The sequence below is a fragment of the Heterodontus francisci genome, chromosome 1 (assembly GCF_036365525.1).
Source record: "Heterodontus francisci isolate sHetFra1 chromosome 1, sHetFra1.hap1, whole genome shotgun sequence".
In the NCBI taxonomy this organism is placed as follows: domain Eukaryota; kingdom Metazoa; phylum Chordata; class Chondrichthyes; order Heterodontiformes; family Heterodontidae; genus Heterodontus; species Heterodontus francisci.
The window spans coordinates 202,246,079-202,253,448 of NC_090371.1; positions in this window are offsets into that span (position 1 = coordinate 202,246,079).

Below are 7,370 nucleotides of genomic sequence, written 5' to 3' on the forward strand. Positions count from 1 at the left end.
TGTCAGGCTGGGGTTGTGCTGAGGTCGTGGCGGGTTGCATGCTGTGGAATGTGGTCGAAGGCGCTCACATCAAGGACTGAGTCACAATTGAGAAGATCTTCGAAGTATTCCTTCCAACAAGTGCTGACTGCCTCTCTGCCCTTGATCAGCGCTACTCCATTCTTTGTTCTCAGTGGGGTAGGTCCTTGGGTACTTGGGCTGTAAATGGTCTAGGTGGTAATCAGCAGGAGGTTTCCTTGCCCATGTTTGACCTGATGCCATGAGACTTCATGAGATCCAGAGTCAATGTTGAGGACATCCAGGACAACTCCTCCTGACTGTATACCACTGTGCCACCACCTCTGCCGGTGGGACAGGACATACCCAAGGATGGTGATAGTGGTGTCAGGGACATTGTCTGTAAGATGTGATTCCATGAGTATGACTATGTCAGGCTGTTGCTTGACTAGTCTGTGGGATAGCTCTCCCAATCTTGGCACAAGCCCCCAGCTGTTAGTAAGGAGGACCTTGCAGGGTCGACAGGGCTGGGTTTGCCATTGTAGTTTCCAGTGCCTAGGTGGGTGCCAGTTCGTCTGTCTGGTTTCATTCCTTTTCTTAGACTTTGTAGCAGTTTAATACAACTGAGTGGCTTTAGTAGGCCATTTCAAAGGGCATTTAAGAATCAACCACATTGCTGTGAGTCTGGAGTCACCTGTAGGCCAGACCAGATAAGGACGGCAGATTTCCTTCCCTAAAGGGCATTAGTGAGCCAGATGGGTTTTTACAACAATCAACAATGGTTTCATGGTCACCATTAGACTAGCTTTTAATTCCAGATTTATTAATTGAATTCAAATTTTAAATCTGCCATGATGGGATTCAAATCCATGTCCCCAGAGCATTGGCCTAGGTCGCTAGTCCAGTGACATTACCACTACACCACCGCCTCCCCTATGCAGGATAGACTAGGCTGCAATGTGTTATACGCAGGATAGGCTGGGCGGCAGTGTGTTATACGAAGCCAAATAGAAGGGGAATGGGAACAAGTAAAGGAAGTGTTGGGTCCCTTGTTGTTTGTGGTGTATATAAATGATTTGGACATAAATGTTGGAGGCATGATTGGGAAATTTGCAGATGACACAAAAATTGGCCATGTAGTAGATAGTGAAGAGTATAGCTGTAGATTCCAGAATGATATCAATGGTTTGGTTCTTTTCTTTCTTTTCTTTTGGGCCTCCTTATCTCGAGAGACAATGGATACGCGCCTGGAGGTGGTCAGTGGTTTGTGAAGCAGCGCCTGGAGTGGCTATAAAGGCCAATTCTGGAGTGACAGGCTCTTCCACAGGTGCTGCAGAGAAATTTGTTTGTCGGGGCTGTTGCACAGTTGGCTCTCCCCTTGCGCCTCTGTCTTTTTTCCTGCCAACTACTAAGTCTCTTCGACTCGCCACAATTTAGCCCTGTCTTTATGGCTGCCCGCCAGCTCTGGCGAATGCTGGCAACTGACTCCCACGACTTGTGATCAATGTCACACGATTTCATGACGCGTTTGCAGACGTCTTTATAGCGGAGACATGGACGGCCGGTGGGTCTGATACCGGTGGCGAGCTCGCTGTACAATGTGTCTTTGGGGATCCTGCCATCTTCCATGCGGCTCACATGGCCAAGCCATCTCAAGCGCCGCTGACTCAGTAGTGTGCATAAGCTGGGGGTGTTGGCCGCTTCAAGGACTTCTGTGTTGGAGATATAGTCCTGCCACCTGATGCCAAGTATTCTCCGAAGGCAGCGAAGATGGAATGAATTGAGACGTCGCTCTTGGCTGGCATACGGTGTCCAGGCCTCGCTGCCGTAGAGCAAGGTACTGAGGACACAGGCCTGATACACTCGGACTTTTGTGTTCCGTGTCAGTGCGCCATTTTCCCACACTCTCTTGGCCAGTCTGGACATAGCAGTGGAAGCCTTTCCCATGCGCTTGTTGATTTCTGCATCTAGAGACAGGTTACTGGTGATAGTTGAGCCTAGGTAGGTGAAGTCTTGAACCACTTCCAGAGCGTGGTCGCCAATATTGATGGATGGAGCATTTCTGACGTCCTGCCCCATGATGTTCGTTTTCTTGAGGCTGATGGTTAGGCCAAATTCATTGCAGGCAGCAGCAAACCTGTCGATGAGACTCTGCAGGCACTCTTCAGTGTGAGATGTTAAAGCAGCATCGTCAGCAAAGAGGAGTTCTCTGATGAGGACTTTCCGTACTTTGGACTTCGCTCTTAGACGGGCAAGGTTGAACAACCTGCCCCCTGATCTTGTGTGGAGGAAAATTCCTTCTTCAGAGGATTTGAACGCATGTGAAAGCAGCAGGGAGAAGAAAATCCCAAAAAGTGTGGGTGCGAGAACACAGCCCTGTTTCACACCACTCAGGATAGGAAAGGGCTCTGATGAGGAGCCACCATGTTGAATTGTGCCTTTCATATTGTCATGGAATGAGGTGATGATACTTAGTAGCTTTGGTGGACATCCGATCTTTTCTAGTAGTCTGAAGAGACCACGTCTGCTGACGAGGTCAAAGGCTTTGGTGAGATCAATGAAAGCAATGTAGAGAGGCATCTGTTGTTCACGGCATTTCTCCTGTATCTGACGAAGGGAGAACAGCATGTCAATGGTCGATCTCTCTGCACGAAAGCCACACTGTGCCTCAGGGTAGACGCGCTCGGCCAGCTTCTGGAGCCTGTTCAGAGCGACTCGAGCAAAGACTTTCCCCACTATGCTGAGCAGGGAGATTCCACGGTAGTTGTTGCAGTCACCGCGGTCACCTTTGTTTTTATAGAGGGTGATGATATTGGCATCGCGCATGTCCTGGGGTACTGCTCCCTCGTCCCAGCACAGGCATAGCAGTTCATGTAGTGCTGAGAGTATAGCAGGCTTGGCACTCTTGATTATTTCAGAGGTAATGCTGTCCTTCCCAGGGGCTTTTCCGCTGGCTAGAGAATCAATGGCATCACTGAGTTCCGATTTGGTTGGCTGTATGTCCAGCTCATCCATGACTGGTAGAGGCTGGGCTGCATTGAGGGCAGTCTCAGTGACAGCATTCTCCCTGGAGTACAGTTCTAGGTAGTGCTCAACCCAGCGGTCCATCTGTTTGCGTTGGTCAGTGATTATGTCCCCTGATTTAGATTTGAGGGGGGCGATCTTCTTGATGGTTGGCCCAAGAGCTCTCTTCATGCCATCATACATTCCTCTGATGTTTCCGGTGTCTGAGGCCAGCTGAATATGACTGCATAGGTGTTGCCAGTAGTCATTTGCACAACGCCTAGCTGTTCTTTGTGCAGTACTTCTGGCTGCTTTAAGTGCTGCGGATGTTAAATCGCTGGGGGCTTTCTTGTAGTTCAACAGTGCAATGCGCTTAGCGGCTATGACAAGTTCCAGCTCTTCATTATGAGATTGAAACCAGTCTGCATTTCTCTTCGCACTTTTGCCGTAGGTGGTCAAAGCTGACTCATAGATGGCGTCTCTGATGTGGGCCCACTTGGTCTCAGCATCCCCTTTGGGAGTGTTTTGAAGGGCTGTTACAAGTGAATTTAGAAATTTTTGTAACAGCTGTGGGTGAGAAATTCTGCTCGTGTTGATGCGCGGGTGGCCCTTCTGCTTGGAATGATGCAACTTCTTTGGTCTGAGTCTAACCTTGCTGCACACCAGGGAGTGGTTTGGTTGAGTCGGTGGAAAAGTGGCAAATGGAATTCAATCCAGAGAAGTGTGAGGTAATGCATTTGGGGAGGGCAAATAAAGCAAGGGAATACACAATAAACGGGAGAATATTGAGAGGGGTAGAAGAAGTGAAAGACCTTGGAATGCATGTCCACAGGTCCCTGAAGGTAGACAGGTAGATACAGTAGTGAAGAAGGCATATGGAATGCTTTCCTTTATTGGCCGAGGTATAGATTACAAAAGCAGGGATGTAATGCTGGCACTGTATAAAATGCTGGTTAGGCCACAGCTGGAGTATTGTGTACAGTTCTGGTTGTCACATTACAGGAAGGACATAATTGCTCTGGAGAGAGTACCGAGGAGATTTGCAAGAATGTTGCCAGGGTTTGAAAGTTGCAGCTATGAGGAAAGATTGGATAGGCTAGGGTTGTTTTCCTTGGAACAGAGGAGACTGAGGGGTGACTTAATTGAGGTATACAAAATTATGAGGGACCTAGATAGAGTAGACTGGAAGGACCTGTTTCCCTGAGCAGGGAGGTCAATTACCAGGGGACACAGATTTTAGGTGATTGGTAGAAGATTTAGAGGGGACATGAGGAAAAACATTTTCACCCAGAGGGTGTGGGTGTCTGGAATATGCTGCCAGAAATGGTGGTGGAGGCAGAAACCCTCAATTGTTTTAAAAGGTTGCTGGACATGCACCTGAAGTGTTATGGACCAGGTGCTGGAAGATGGGATTAGATTGGGCAACTAGTTTTTTTTTGGCCAGCAAGTACACGATGGGCTGAATGGCCTCCTTCTGTGCCGTAATTGTTCTGTGGTTCTATGTGTCATTGTACCATGAATTCGTTTGTCATTTAATCTCTCCTGTGCTCCACCCTATCACATACCTTCCCTTTTGTTCTTCTTCCCCCCTCCCCCCTTTCACTTGATCAAAACCAGTTACATTTCTAACTTATGACAGTTCTGATGAAAGGTCACAGACCTGAAACGCTAACGCTGTTTTTCTCTCCACAAATGCTGCCAGACATGCTGAGTATTTCCAGCATTTTCTGTCATGTGATATACCCGGGTAGGGTGGACTGCAGCGAATTATACTCCGGGTGGACTGAGCTGCAGCAAATTATACCCCGAGTGGACTGGGCTGCAGAGAATTAGATGCAGGGCGGACTAGGCTACAGCGAATTATAGGCCGCATGGACTGGGCTGCGGTGAATAATGTGCTGGGTGGACTGGGCTGCGGTGAATAATGTGCTGGGTGGACTGGGCTGCTGCAAATTGTACGTTGGGTGGACTGGGCTGTGGTGAATTATACGCCGGGTGGACTGGGCTGCGGTGAATTATACGCCGGGTGGACTGGGCTGTGGTGAATTATACGTCGGGTGGACTGGGCTGTAATGAATTATACGCCGGGTGGACTGGGCTGTGGTGAATTATACGCCGGGTGGACTGGGCTGTGGTGAATTATACGTCGGGTGGACTGGGCTGTGGTGAATTATACGTCGGGTGGACTGGGCTGTGGTGAATTATACGCTGGGTGGATTGGGCTGGTGGACTGGGCTGCAGTGAATAATAGGCTGGGTGGACTGGGCTGTGGTGAATTATACGTCGGGTGGACTGGGCTGTGGTGAATTATACGTCGGGTGGACTGGGCTGTGGTGAATTATACGTCGGGTGGACTGGGCTGTGGAGAATTATACGTCGGGTGGACTGGGCTGCGGTGAATAATACGCTGGGTGGACTGGGCTGCGGTGAATTATACGTCGGGTGGACTGGGCTGTGGTGAATTATACGCCGGGTGGACTGGGCTGTGGAGAATTATACGCCGGGTGGACTGGGCTGTGGTGAATTATACGTCGGGTGGACTGGGCTGTGGTGAATTATACGTCGGGTGGACTGGGCTGTGGAGAATTATACGTCGGGTGGACTGGGCTGTGGAGAATTATACGTCGGGTGGACTGGGCTGCGGTGAATAATACGCCGGGTGGACTGGGCTGCGGTGAATTATACGCCGGGTGCACTGGGCTGTGGAGAATTATACGCCGGGTGGACTGGGCTGTGGAGAATTATACGCCGGGTGGACTGGGCTGCGGTGAATAATACGCCGGGTGGACTGGGCTGCGGTGAATTATATGCCGGGTGCACTGGGCTGTGGAGAATTATACGCCGGGTGGACTGGGCTGTGGTGAATTATACGCCGGGTGGACTGGGCTGCGGTGAATTATACGCCGGGTGGACTGGGCTGCGGTGAATAATACGCCGGGTGGACTGGGCTGCGGTGAATTATACGCCGGGTGCACTGGGCTGCGGTGAATAATACGCCGGGTGCACTGGGCTGTGGAGAATAATACGCCGGGTGCACTGGGCTGTGGAGAATTATATGCCGGGTGGACTGGGCTGTGGTGAATTATACGCCGGGTGGACTGGGCTGTGGTGAATTATACGCCGGGTGGACTGGGCTGTGGTGAATTATACGCCTGGTGCACTGGGCTGTGGAGAATTATACGCCGGGTGGACTGGGCTGCGGTGAATTATACGTCGGGTGGACAGGGCTGTGGAGAATTATACGCCGGGTGGACTGGGCTGTGGAGAATTATACGCCGGGTGGACTGGGCTGTGGAGAATTATACGCCGGGTGGACTGGGCTGTGGAGAATTATACGCCGGGCGGACTGGGCTGTGGAGAATTATACGCCGGGCGGACTGGGCTGTGGTGAATTATACGCCGGGCGGACTGGGCTGTGGAGAATTATACGCCGGGCGGACTGGGCTGTGGTGAATTATACGCCGGGCGGACTGGGCTGTGGAGAATTATACGCCGGGCGGACTGGGCTGTGGAGAATTATACGCCGGGCGGACTGGGCTGCGGTGAATTATACGCCGGGCGGACTGGGCTGTGGAGAATTATACGCCGGGCGGACTGGGCTGTGGAGAATTATACGCCGGGCGGACTGGGCTGCGGTGAATTATACGCCGGGCGGACTGGGCTGTGGTGAATTATACGCCGGGCGGACTGGGCTGTGGTGAATTATACGCCGGGCGGACTGGGCTGTGGTGAATTATACGCCGGGTGGACTGGGCTGCGGTGAATTATACGCCGGGTGGACTGGGCTGTGGTGAATTATACGCCGGGTGGACTGGGCTGCGGTGAATTATACGCCGGGTGGACTGGGCTGCGGTGAATTATACGCCGGGTGGACTGGGCTGCGGTGAATTATACGCCGGGTGGACTGGGCTGCGGTGAATTATACGCCGGGTGGACTGGGCTGTGGTGAATTATACGCCGGGTGGACTGGGCTGTGGTGAATTATACGCCGGGTGGACTGGGCTGTGGTGAATTATACGCCGGGCGGACTGGGCTGCGGTGAATTATACGCCGGGTGGACTGGGCTGCGGTGAATTATACGCCGGGTGGACTGGGCTGTGGAGAATTATACGTCGGGTGGACTGGGCTGTGGTGATTTATACGTCGGGTGGACTGGGCTGTGGTGATTTATACGTCGGGTGGACTGGGCTGCGGTGAATTATACGCCGGGTGGACTGGGCTGTGGAGAATTATACGTCGGGTGGACTGGGCTGTGGTGATTTATACGTCGGGTGGACTGGGCTGTGGTGATTTATACGTCGGGTGGACTGGGCTGTGGTGATTTATACGTCGGGTGGACTGGGCTGTGGTGACGTTTGTTCCACCGTTGG